Source organism: Diplotaxodon limnothrissa, linkage group LG7 (genome assembly GCF_057381915.1).
Source record: "Diplotaxodon limnothrissa isolate DT_005_m linkage group LG7, D_limnothrissa_male_GT1.1, whole genome shotgun sequence".
Classification (NCBI taxonomy): Eukaryota; Metazoa; Chordata; class Actinopteri; order Cichliformes; family Cichlidae; genus Diplotaxodon; species Diplotaxodon limnothrissa.
Genome location: NC_140602.1, coordinates 49085917 through 49099906, shown reverse-complemented (window position 1 = coordinate 49099906; position 13990 = coordinate 49085917). Strand labels below are relative to the sequence as shown.

General features: G+C 41.9%; 1 protein-coding gene across 1 annotated transcript in view; it reads left to right on the top strand.

Annotated features, from left to right (window-relative positions):
- The window catches only part of brinp1 (bone morphogenetic protein/retinoic acid inducible neural-specific 1), an 82872-nt gene that overhangs the window by 51844 nt on the left and 17038 nt on the right, over positions 1 to 13990 (top strand). The window lies entirely within an intron of this gene.

Genomic DNA, 13990 nt, shown 5'->3' with positions numbered 1-13990 from the left:
GGATAGAATTGCTCCCCATTCCCATCTGGGGATTTCAGCACAATGTTCTGGTTATAGACGTGCGCTTGTGTTCTAATGTGATTGTGTCTTAAGTCTTTCTAAGCTTTGATCAAAGACAGGTCTCCAAAACAGTTGTTTGAACAGTGCAAACTAATCAGTCATGAGAGTACAAAGTAGCACTTTCTGTGTAGCTGCAATGTGTAAAGGGACAAATGAAACAAGGTGTTTAGACAGTGTTTTTATGTTTGACAGTGCTAGAGCCATATAATGGTTTATAGGAACAAGCTCGCTATTTATACAGGAGTTTCTTTCATTAGGATTTGTCAGTATTTGAAAATGAATCTACTTTGCTCATGGATCATACGTTGGTCAGTGCACACAGCAAATTTACCTATGAATGGTGATGTTCTTTTAAATTAAAATAGGTCTGTCTTTCTAACAGAAGTAACAATTAGCTTAAGAGAGGAATTACATGCAGTGTCAGTCACCCAGGGGACAACGAATGATGAAAGACTCTGTAACTGTGGTCAAGTGTTTGAGAAGTGTGATTGCTTCTTTGATTTATTTCAGTTTATGCAGGTTATTAGAACTAGTTTGAAAATCACATAGGCCTATTTTTAATCCACACATCTCCATCTCCCTCTCAGAAGGGATCATTATTCCTTCTCCAAAGTCAGAAAACTAAGTGGTTTGTCAAAGAAACACTTTTAAGTCCTTGGCTGCCACTTACTCAAAGCACTCTATAGGTTTTGGGAAAAGCTTTATTGTCATGCACCAAATGTATTAGCCTTGTGCTTTGAAGAGTGCTTTGTCACAGAATTGATAGATGACAGGCCCGGAAAAGATTCTTTCTTTTGGTTTGATAATAACTCCACTAGAAAGCGAATGCTTTTATGATTGGTTACAGGCTTAGCAATTTTTATTAAACTAAATTATATTGGTGTGTGAGTGTGTGCGTATGTGTGTGTAGTGTGTATGCTTATGTGTACCAGAGAGCGGTGGTGGAGGCGGGGGTGTTAAGAGTTTGTCTGAAAATGTGTTCTTTGGAGAGCAATCATTGTTTCTGATTTTAATTAGAGGACAGCTGATGGTGTAACTTCTTCAATAACTGTGGTGCTCTTCAAAGTGATGGCACTTCACTCAGCCCATGAAGAGGGATGTGGCCAGTAGAGAGCTTTTAAGGTCTATGCTGATCAAATATGTTAATAATGAGACCCAACCATTTAATACAACTTATAGTTGTCAAGAAAATGGTTCAGTTTAGATGACTTTATTTTTTTTAGTTTAGTTGTAGTTTATTTATTTTTTTGTCTCTTATTAAACAATATATTTTTCTCAGATTAGAGTAGCCATCTATTTTTGTAAAGAACATTTGTTTGCAGTCTAAGAGTCGGTATGGCTTCACTTTACATGCCTACATGCCGTTTTCCGTCATTAACAACATAAACACAAACATCGAGGTAGTCTTTATCTTGATCTGTGAGGCACTGCTGCAAAAAAGTTGGACTCTTTGCCATCCTAATTCAGAAAAAGTTTGGACTTGGAGGAAAATACAAATAAATGCAGAATGCAATGATTTGCATTTAAAGATTGTGGAACAATTTCAGAATAATGTTCTCCGGTGTAAAATTGCAAAGGCTTTCATCATCTATAGTCCATAATATAAAAAGATGCTGAGAATATGTAGAAATTCAGCAAGAGTTTTGCCTTTCTGAGAGATGAAGTGGAAAATTAGTGTTGGGTGTCTGTGGTCTGCAGTCTCTCAAGCAGCATGACATTTAAAACATGTATGATTCTGTCATGGAAATCACTGCATGGGCTTAGAAAACACTATCAGGAATCACTCTCTCTGAGCAGAGTTCGCTGTGCCATCCATAAATGCAGGTTAAAGCTCTCTCATGCAAAGAAGATGCCGTATGTCCAGTAACACCATTGTCTTCTACAATACAGGGTGGGCCATTTATATGGATACACCATAATAAAATGGGAATGGTTGGTGATATTAAAGTCCTGTTTGTGGTACATTAGTATATGTGAGGGGGCAAACTCCTGAAGATGGGTGGTGACCATCTTGGATACAACTTTAGTTTTTTCAATTGGAAAAGGGCCATGTGACACATCAAACTTACCGGTAATGTCACAAGAAAAACAATGGTGTGCTTGGTTTCAATGTAACTTTATTCTTTCATGGGTTATTTACAAGTTTCTGACCATAAATAAAAATAAAATGTGTTCAATGTGCTGCCCATTGCGTTGGATTGTCAATGCAACCCTCTTCTCCCACTCTTCACACACTGATAGCAACACCGCAGGAGAAATGCCAGCACAGGCATCCAGTATCTGTAGTTTCAGGTGCTGCACATCTCGTATCTTCACACCATAGACAATTGCCTTCAGATGACCCCAAAGATAAAAGTCTAAGGGGGTCAGATCGGGAGACCTTGGGGGCCATTCAACTGGCCCATGACGACCAATCCACGTTCCAGGAAACTGTTCATCTAGGAATGCTCGGACCTGGCACCCATAATGTGGTGGTGCACCATCTTGCTGGAAAAACTCAGGGAACGTGCCAGCTTCAGTGCATAAAGACGGAAACACATCATCATTTAGCAATTTCAAATATCCAGTGGCCTTGAGGTTTCCATTGATGAAGAATGGACCCACTATCGTTGTACCCCATATACCACACCAAACCATCACTTTTGTTGTTCCAACAGTCTTGGAGGATCCATCCAATGTGGGTTAGTGTCAGACCAATAGCGGTGGTTTTGTTTGTTAACTTCACCATTCACATAAAAGTTTGCCTCATCACTGAACAAAATCTTCTGAGTGAACTGGGGGTCCTGTTCCAATTTTTGTTTTGCCCATTCTACAAATTCTGTGCACCGATCTGGGTCATCCTCGTTGAGATGCTGCAGTAGCTGGAGTTTGTAAGGGTGCCATTTGTGAGTAGCTAATATCCGCCGAAGGGATGTTCGACTAATGCCACTCTCCAGTGATATGTGGCGAGTGCTACACTGTGGGCTCTGGCTGAATGAAGCTAGGACAGCCACTGATGTTTCTTCATTAGTGACAGTTTTCTTGTGTCCACATTTTGGCAAATCCAACACTGAACCAGTTTCACGAAACTTAGCAAGCAGTTTGCTAACTGTAGCATGGGAGATGGGTGGTCTCGTAGGGTGTCTTGAAATCTGCTGCAATGACCCGGTTACTGCGTTCACCAGATATCAACACAATTTCGATCCGCTCCTCACGTGTTAACCTCTTCGACATGTCAATGGCTGTGAACAAAGAGAAACTTGTAAATAACTCATGAAAGAATAAAGTTACGCTGAAACCAAGCACACCATTGTTTTTCTTGTGACATTAGGCAAGGCAAGGCAAATTTATTTGTATAGCACAATTCAACAACAAGGTGATTCAAAGTGCTTCACAGAGACATTAGAAACAAAAACAAATAAAAAGCATGATTTAAAATTGATTAAAACAAGCAAACAAACAAACTAACTAAACACACACATTTCACACCTGTTCGCGCGATCTGAACCCTTATCGTAAGGGGAGCTACCAGTCCTTCTGTGGACGAGCTACTTTCTATTTTAAATTCCCTGAATTTAAAATACTCTCTAGACCCAGTCTAGACCCAGTTGGGGAGCTACCCAGAGCTCTAATCCCACACCTGTTCGCGCGATCTGAACCCTTATCGTAAGGGGAGCTACCAGTCCTTCTGTGGACGAGCTACTTTCTATTTTAAATTCCCTGAATTTAAAATACTCTCTAGACCCAGTCTAGACCCAGCTGGGGAGCTACCCAGAGCTCTAAACCCACTTAACAAACAAACAAACAAACAAAAACAGTATATAAAATCAAAACAGATAAAATCAGAACAGTAGATAAAATCAGTAGTTAATGTAAGTTTTGAAATTTAAGCTTAACAAACAAACAAAACAGTATATAAAATCAAAACAGATAAAATCAGAAATAGATAAGATCAGTAGTTAGTGTACGTTTTGAAATTTAAGCTTAAAAGTGTGGATTTGGTGCTTTATTCAAATGCAGCTGAGAATAGGTGAGTCTTCAACCTGGATTTAAATAAACTGAGTGTTTCAGCTGATCTGAGGCTTTCTGGGAGTTTGTTCCAGATATAAGGAGCATAAAAGCTGAATGCAGCTTCTCCGTGTCTGGTTCTGACTCTGGGAACTGATAAAAGACCGGATCCAGATGACCTGAGGGATCTGGAAGGTTCATACTGGGTCAGGAGGTCACTGATGTATTTTGGTCCTAAACCATTCAGAGCTTTATAGGCCAGCATCAGAACTTTAAAGTCTATCCTCTGACGGACAGGCAGCCAGTGTAAAGACCTCAGAGCTGGACTGATGTGGTCCACTTTTTTGGTCTTAGTGAGGACTCGAGCAGCAGAGTTCTGAATGAGCTGTAGTTGTCTGACTGATTTTTTAGGTAGACCTGTAAAGATGCTGTTACAGTAATCAAGCCTACTAAAAATGAATGCATGGACTAGTTTTTCCAGGTCCTGTTGAGACATTAGATCTTTTATCCTTGAAATATTCTTGAGGTGATAGTAAGCTGACTTTGTTATTGTCTTAATGTGTTTTTCTAAGTTTAGGTCTGCATCCATCACTACACCCAAATTTCTCGCCATTACCAATAAGTTTGATGTGTCACATGGTCCTCTTCCTATTGAAAAAACTAAAGTTGTATCCAAGATGGCTGACTTCTAAATGGCCACCATGGTCACCACCCATCTTGAGGAGTTTGCCCCCTCACATATACTAATGTGCCACAAACAAGACTTTAATAACACCAACCATTCCCATTTTATTATGGTGTATCCATATAAATGGCCCACCCAAAGGGTGCTGAAAGGCGTATGCAGGTTGTGAAGTAGCACTTCCTTCCGTCCAGACAATGTCTTATATAGGGAAGGTCAGCATGCTAAATGCATGGTGCAGCTGTTACACCACTGTGGCTTTGTCCAGGTGCTGAACTGATCTGCCCGCAGTCTTCTGATGTCATTGCACAGTGGCCTTTGCTTGATGTATGCACAGTGACTGTATGTTTAATAACTTGTTGTACACGCAGGGGTAGCACAGTTAATGTGGGGAAAATTATGGATTTATAAAGTAATTTTACAGTGGAAATAAAGTGTAGGGATTAAAACAATCAATCCATAATTGTAATACAACTCATGCATGATTTTAAATAAAAATAATATTATTTTTTCAATTATAAAAGAAGTCAATAAGCAAAAAATGTATAGCTAGAAATAGACAATACCAGGAGTGTTGCTCTGTAGCTGATTAATAGTTGAGCAAATAAATGGCTGAACATATTTTTGTGACTAATATATGGCTGCTAGGGTATACTACTTATTGTTCGGCTATTTAGGTTATTTCACATTGCTGCTAGTACGAGGATTGTATTATGTCATTTAAATGTTTGTCACATGATGGTCAGATTAAAAACAAAACAAAAACCACGCCAGTGTGTTGCTTTAAAACTCAAACAGTTTAGGTTATATTAATATAAAGGGAAGTCTTTATGGACATCTCTCTTTGGTGGAGGGTTCATCAAAAAAAAGAAGAAAGGTCTTGGTGTAAATTACCAAAATCATTATCATGACCAAAAGAGTATTTGTGAAGGAGAGTAGGCACTTAGAACTGGCTTTGGTCTCAACTGCAGGTGGGAAGTGATGAATTATATCTAGTTTCAAGTACCACACGGTGGGGAGAACACTGGTTTTCAAGAGACGAGCTGAGTGAGTAGCCGTGATTTAGCCTGTCTCGGACCAACTCTTAATAAATGAAGGGGTAATGAATGTGTAAATGATCCTGGATTCTCCTAATCCCACCACCCACATCAAGCAAACAACATATTCAGCAGAAAAAAAACGACAATGCATATAAAATCCAGGAGCCCCATGGGTTCAGTGGGATAATTGCTTTCATTGTTCTGCTGTTCCTTCAGCTAAACCGATACCGATGACATTTAGATAAGTGGAAGTGACATACATAATCAGAACACACGAAATATAAATTGTCATCTCAGCAGCATGTTTTTCTTGTTTCTCCACTGTGAGGGAGGACTGTAAGTGTCATGGTGGCTCCAAAAGCATTTTTTTCCTCTTTAGACAAACACAGTTCAATTCTCTGCAAGATTTACTGTGTCCCTAGACTGGCCTTTACATTGAGTGGCCCAAAAAATAACAGCTTTGACAGCATTGTCCTCTTTTTACAATACACCATAAATGAACTTCTCAGACTGTCCCTTGAGGAAGATGACATTGGCTGGGTCCAGTGCTACTCTAATAAGCACTAGCAGCTCTCAGCACATCTAATGAACGCCCACCATGTGTCTCATTTACAAATGCCTATTGACCTTTTACCAGACAATTAGCTAAAATGCTAACTTTTGGCATTTAAACTGTGGGGAGGAGTCACAACTGGCCAATGTGGAAGATCACAGATCACTGCCTGCTATCTAATATGAAAATACACATCACCATGCAACATCTACGTACTTGATTCATTTATCAGCGGGAAGTGTGAGCACCTCTATAAAAGCAGACATTTTGACAGTTTGCTGGCCTGAACCATTCAGGTGTGTGTTAACACAATATTCATCCCAGGAGTGAACATCCCAGCAAATTCACCCCAAGGTCAGACCCTGCAATCCTCAGAGAAATTGCAAAAAACCTAAGAGCTGCTTCTCAGACTCTACAGGCCTCAGTTAGCATGTTAAATTTAAAAGTTCATAACAGTACAGTTAGAAAAAGACTGAAAGAGCATAGTTGTTAGTTTGAGATGCCAGGAGAAAATCTCTTCTCTCTAAAAATAAAAAAAGAGAGAGACTCAGCCTGAATCTTTTTGCATCCTGATGAAGTCTGGATGGTAAGAAAGATAACATACGCAAAGTGGTTCATTTCCATTATTCAAGTTTTTATGATTTTTCCATGTAGCTTCTCCTGTTTACATATATTTTCTGTACTATCTGCACTAGAAGTGCATGGGGAAAGTGCTTTTGAAGGAGCTGGCTACAGAAAGCAATTCTGAACGACACTTTTAGATGGTACACCTCCAGAATTCCTGTTTGCGTTCTGTTTAATATGTAAGTGATGAAACTGTAGTCATTTGTGATGATCCAAAATAAGACTTTTCAAGTACATTTTGTTCTCAGTTTTGTGTTTTTTTGTGTTATTATTCTATTTGTGTTCATTTGTCTTAACTCACCTTTTTCTCAGTTTCTCCACTCTGTGTTTTTTACCATTGTTTTTCATGCTATTTTTTAATTTAACTCTTCAGCAATCCAAATCATATTCCATATTGTGTACACTGGGCATTTATGTGTGAAGCTTATGCCACGTCTTCTTCATTTTATGTGAATGAATAGACGGAAATGAAAAAAGGGTAATCTAGACCAGCCATTTTAATTGCTTATGAATTAAATAAAAGGATCATATTAATATGCAGGGTCACATGAGTTACAACACAGATGCATTAATAGAAAACCCACTCTATTTCATTCTTCTATTTAAACTTTTAATCATGACTTTTTTCTGGTTTTACTATTGTATTTTTTAAATCCAGACCTCTGTACTTTATCAGGTTACAGGCATACATGCCATATGCACAAATAACCAATCACAAACCTGTGATCTGTTTTTTTTTTTCCAGTTTTTTTTTAGTAATTTTATTCGGTAGGATTAGGTCCAGAACCTGACACACATTGTTCTTATTTTTTGAGATGTTGTTAGTTTTGTGTTATTTCCTATTTGCCTTTAGTTTAGGCAGTTATTGTTCCTGGGTTTTCTATGTTTGAGTTCTTGCATTATTCATCACGTATTTGGTATGTTAAGTTTGTATTGTCATGTCTAGTTTTAGTGTTTCCTGTTTTATTCTGACAGTGTCATGTGTTCTTTGGTCATTGTATTTAGTTTCACTCCTCCTGGTCCTGTCATTAGATTCATGTCAGTCAGCTGTTTCCTCATGTGTCTCCACTTCCCCTGATCACCTCATGTGTGTATTTAAGCCTTCTGTTTTCTGCATGTCATGGTCGGGTTGTCTGTTTATCTTACCAGAGTTACAGTCATAGTCTTCGCTTGTTTTTCCACCATAGTCATAGTTACAGTCTTTGTCATAGTATGTCATAGTCTTTGTTTCTTAGTGGGTTTTTTTGTCAGTTTGCTTTAGGTTCCTGGTTTTAGCCCTGCAATCATCCAAATAAAGGATCGCTTTCTGTTTAAACTTACAACTCCTCGTCTTCATCTGCCTTTGGGTCCTGTTTCCATTCACATCGGCGCACCCCGCCGTGACAGAACGACCCGACCAGTATGGACCCAGCGGATGTCTGCGAGGATTTTTTTGAGTTCAGCACTCGTGTGACCATCCTCCAGGGACAGTGGAGAATCTATTCAGTATGCAGACAGGAGAGTGAGAAGGAGTCAGTTAAAGTTCAGCTACGACAGATCTTGTCTGCTTACCCTGTTTACACGGCGGAATTGTCGGAGGATGTGCAGGATTTCGTTCGCACAGTTTTGCCACCGCAGCAGCATCAAAACCACGAACAGGAATCACTGCCGCTGCCTTGCGAGCCTGAGACGGTTCGTGTCGGTTCGCTGAGACTCGCCGCAGCGGCACCACCTCTCAGCTCATCAGTTTCCACACCCTCGTCACAGTCTTGCCACACTCTTGCCACGGTCCAGTGCGAGGAAGCGCTGGACGCCATAGATTTGGACTACGACGAACGTCAGGCAATATTCAGCGCTCTATTGGAGGAGGAGCTCCGGTGGAAGCCATGGCTCATTCCAGAGCATGAGCACCCTTTCCGGGGAACTCGACTGGCTCTCGGGGGTCCCCGGAGTTACCAGGGACTTCCACCCGTTGCTCCGCCGTCTCCCACTCTCAAGAAAAAGCGGCGTGCGCGCCACCGACGCTCCGCACCACAAACGCAAGGGAGTGACTATGTTTTGGCTCCTCATGTTTTTTCTCCGGAGGTTAGAGAAGCTGACACTGCTTTTCCGGTTCATGAGCCTGGCTGTAAAGAGACTGTTTGCACAGGTAATGCTAGCCATCAGGCTCAGCTAAGCTGTTGTGGGACTGCATACCAGGCCGTTTTGGAGCCGGGGACGGAGGTGCAGCTTGTGCAGCCTTTTTCAGTGTCAGCCCGTCCAGCCTCATGCTTCGTCTGCTGGAGGTTCAGGAGAACCCAGCCAGCTTCATGTCTCATCTGCTGGAGGTTCGGGAGAACCCAGCCAGCTTCATGTCTCGTCTGCTGGAGGTTCGGGAGAACCCAGCCAGCTTCATGTCTCGTCTGCTGGAGGTTCGGGAGAACCCAGCCAGCCACACGCCACATCAGCTGGAGGGCCCGAGGAGCCCGTTCAGCCACACGCCACGTCAGCTGGAGGGCCCGAGGAGCCCGTTCAGCCACCTTCTGCTTCACCACCTGCTGCACAACTGCTTGCTGCTTCTACGCCTCAGCCTGAGGACGACGCCTCGCCTGGTTCTGCCACACCGCAGTCTGAGAACACATATAAACTCATTTCACCCAATATAGACTGTGTGTTGCGGCAACTTACACAGCCTCATGCCACGTCAGCTGGAGGGCCCGAGGGGCCCGTCCAGCAGCCTTCCTCGTCGGCTGGTGGTTCCGGAGAACCACACCAGCCTCATGCCTCGTCAGCTGGAGGGTCCGAGGGGCCCGTTCAGCCGCCTGCCGCAGCTCCATCATCATCCTCGCCTGGCCCGGCCTCTGAGTCTTCAGCCTGTGCTTCGTCTGCTGCAGCTCCAGCCTCGCCCGGTCCGGCTTCCGTGTCTTCATCTTCGCCTGGTCCGGCTTCGGCCTCTGTTTCTGTGTCGGCCTCGCTTGGTCCCGCGGCTGTGTTGCCGCCGCCCAAGCCACGTTTTGCCCCTCGGAATCGCCGGCCGTTTTCCGGGCCGTCAGCTGGACTTCGTTGCCATCGGGGTCGGCCCCCTGAACTGATGAACTGTGACCTGCTGTGCTCTCGACCTCCGGGTCGGCCTCCTGAGCTCATGGATTTTGGACTGCTGGACCGTTGGCCTCCTTGTCGGCCTCCTGAACGTTTGAACTTCCTTTTGTTTTGCTGTCGACCTCCGGGGCGGCCACCTGACTCGCTTCGCCATTCGCTCCTGTTCTGCCGGGTTCATGGTCGCCCTCCTGAAGCTGGGTCTCGGACTTTTGTGCCCTTGTTGTTTTTGGCCTGTGTGCTTCTGATGCTTTGTTTTTTGTGGTTTTGTTTCTGGCCCTCCTTTCCTGGTCCCCCTCCGCCCGCCCTGGGTGGGTTGTTGTGGTTTTGTGTTTGTTTTCTGGGTGTTTTCGGGCGTCTGGAATCCGCCCTTACGGGGGGGGGGCTCTGTCACAGGCTGGGTCTCCGACCCAGCACTTTGAGTTTTCTTTGTATTGTTCTTATTTTTTGAGATGTTGTTAGTTTTGTGTTATTTCCTATTTGCCTTTAGTTTAGGCAGTTATTGTTCCTGGGTTTTCTATGTTTGAGTTCTTGCATTATTCATCACGTATTTGGTATGTTAAGTTTGTATTGTCATGTCTAGTTTTAGTGTTTCCTGTTTTATTCTGACAGTGTCATGTGTTCTTTGGTCATTGTATTTAGTTTCACTCCTCCTGGTCCTGTCATTAGATTCATGTCAGTCAGCTGTTTCCTCATGTGTCTCCACTTCCCCTGATCACCTCATGTGTGTATTTAAGCCTTCTGTTTTCTGCATGTCATGGTCGGGTCGTCTGTTTATCTTACCAGAGTTACAGTCATAGTCTTCGCTTGTTTTTCCACCATAGTCATAGTTACAGTCTTTGTCATAGTATGTCATAGTCTTTGTTTCTTAGTGGGGTTTTTTGTCAGTTTGCTTTAGGTTCCTGGTTTTAGCCCTGCAATCATCCAAATAAAGGATCGCTTTCTGTTTAAACTTACAACTCCTCGTCTTCATCTGCCTTTGGGTCCTGTTTCCATTCACATCGGCGCACCCCGCCGTGACAGAACCACACTGACTTGGAAAAAAAAAGTTTAAAAAACAAAAGGAAGCAAGTAATATACAAGCTAGTGAATCTAGTTGTGGTCAAAATTTCTCCTAAAGACACCTAGACTGCCTTTCCAAAATATAAGAATTTTCAAGGGGAAATGTTTTTCCCCTCCTTCCCACCCCTGTGGTCTGCTCTTTGTAAGCTGTGGGGCTGTGAGCCAAAGATAACACATTGCGGATATGACACTCCCTGGATATTCCCTTTGCTTTAACTTAAATTTAGATTAGAATGTTGTAGTGTAATCTCACATCAAGGCAGCTACCTATCAAAGTCTAAACTCAGTTTTCTCCCACAGTTTTGCTTTGTACAATATTTTTCAAATAACTCTTGTACTCGCTCTCCTTATTTTCTCACTTTCCTTTTCAGCAATCACCAGAATTAAAATTCATGCATGACTTAGCAAAGCTTTTATCTGTTAAATATGTACCCTCCCATTGCTTAAATGTAATATCACTGTGAAGGTTTCAGTATTACATTTTGCCTGGTTTGGCATCTGAGTGCATGCTATATGGAGTATTTTACTGGCAGTCCTTGGAGGATGAGTTATAAAAAAAGTGTTTTTTCTAGACACCCATGATGAAATCATAGATTCAACATAAATTATGGTATTAAGTTGCAGACAGTGATAATATTTGGCATGATACAGTTGTATTTTTTGTTGCAACCTAATCAATTATAATTAATAATAATATTATAACATAAAACCTACAAAGGCTTTCACCTTTAATGAATCTTGTTACGTTCCCCTGAGGGGTCTAGGCGGTGAGGGGGAAGTAACAAAAGGTGTCCAGGTCAGAAAAAGGAGTCAAGGAGGCAAAAGGGTTAAATTAAAGAGTTTTATTAAAGTAGCTCAACTAAGAGAGACGGACAAGCCGCTATCACCATTTAAGAAAAACAAACAAAACTCAGGCGTTGGTCAATAAAGTAAAACGTAAGCCAAAAAGAAAGAGAGCAGCTCACTAGCTGAAAACACGGACATGCAGCTCACTAGCTGAAAACCACCAAAACACAGCTCACTAGCTGCAAACTCAACTAACACTCAGCTCACAAGCTGTAACCACACTAATGGCACTCTGGCCCAGACCTCACCTTTCCCTGGGCTTAAATACTTTTAATTACTGACGTGAGTCAGCTGTGTAACAGGGAAAGGTGGCACCTCAGGCAGAAGAGGTGGTGGGACACGCCCACACAGGCACCTTCAGGAGGAGGCCCTGCTAGGGCCGTAACAATCTTTTGAATGATTGGAACATACACTTTTTAGGAATTGGCTTGTTTGTGTTTTTTATTTTAGATCTGACTGAAAGATGCACACTATTTAGTTTTACTACAGCTGGGAGTTAAATATGCTTTTATTCTTCCTCATCAATTTGTTTTTTATTTGTTCATCCTCTCTCTAGGCTAACGCCTAAAAACCTGATGATATTGGTTTTGGCTGAATTCTCACTTTCAGCCTCCTCTGGGACCTAGAAGTAAAAATAGCTTACTGAGGAATGAGAATTAAATGAAAGAGGGGATTAACACATGGTAGGTAAATAGTCTAGATTTGAATGGTTTTCTTGAACTCTTGCAGAGTGTGTTTCAGGTAGCGAGACAGGAATAACAAATCTATTCCCTGCCACCTGATAGTATTTATAGTTTATTAATTTAGAAAATGTATTTTTAAGTGGCAAACCAGTAGGAGCTTTAAATGCATTAGGGCAAAGTCATAGAATATTGTTTGTGCAATGTGATATCCTACACAGAGCGACAAAACGTGTACTGGGGCTGAAAATTGCAAATTGGTAACGTATATTAACTGCATCAACGAACGATAAAAGGCCCAGCAACCTCCACAACCCATTACCCTGCAAGGATCCAATCACCTCCAGTATGGCTGTCATAAATTAGCACCAAAACAAAAGCAAACTAATTTGCTTGTTTCAGTCCCCACTGCATGCTTTTCTCTTTCTCCGGTTTCCTCAAGAGCCTAAATTGGAAGAGCCATGAGCCTATCTTGGAAGATTTATGAATATGTTAGAATAGCCTGAGCCAACAGTTTTCAAAGTGGTGAAGTGAAAATAAATTAAACTGGCCCTGTAGGCAAGTCGTGCACCGAGTGATGAATTAGATACTCATTGCTCTGTCGCTCGATGCCTGTCCCTCTTTTCAAGTGAAAATGCTGCAAACGGGGAAAGACAAACAAGCATACAAATCAATTAAGTTTCTTTGATGATGGACTTGTTGAGAAATTGATTTGGGGACTATAAGTGTATTAGTAAACACACTGTTCTGGTTACCAGTGAATAATTTACTAAAGAAAAATATCTGATGTAAATCATAAAGAGAGAGGAGCACAACAATAAATCTACAAAGGCGTTTTCATCATCTTCCCCCCCAACTCAGTCAGCCTCTCTCTTTTTGCTCTGCTTCTTTTTCTGTACGCACAGAGATAGTAGTCCTGCTGCATTCATCTGTTTCTCGCTGGGTCCTGCAAAACTAAAATTATTTGACGACGTTTAGAAATTACAGGGTAACTTTGGCTATACCCCATGGTTTGTCGCGAATGTCTGTTGAATTGCCTCTCAGAAGGACCCATGCATTTTTGAGGCAACTCTCTCCTTTGTCAAAACACACATGCTTCTTGGCAAGACATGCTATAACATAGGATCATTTTAAAAGTGGATGGCTGCGAACACGTTTTTCACTTCTCTCTAACATGCTAAAACCCCAAACCTGATGAAATCTTTCCATGTTGACCTGGAGGTCAGCTTTCAATTGGAAGTGGCCATTCAGGTGAAAGTTTCGATTTGGTCTAGCATGATCATAAATCTCTTTTTCTTTTCTGCTTAGTCTTGCTAGCTGCCGCTTTTGAAAATGCTGTGGTTTTCCACACAGTCATCCTTTTAAAATGAATTTTTCTCATCAGTTCAGTTAGAATTGTATG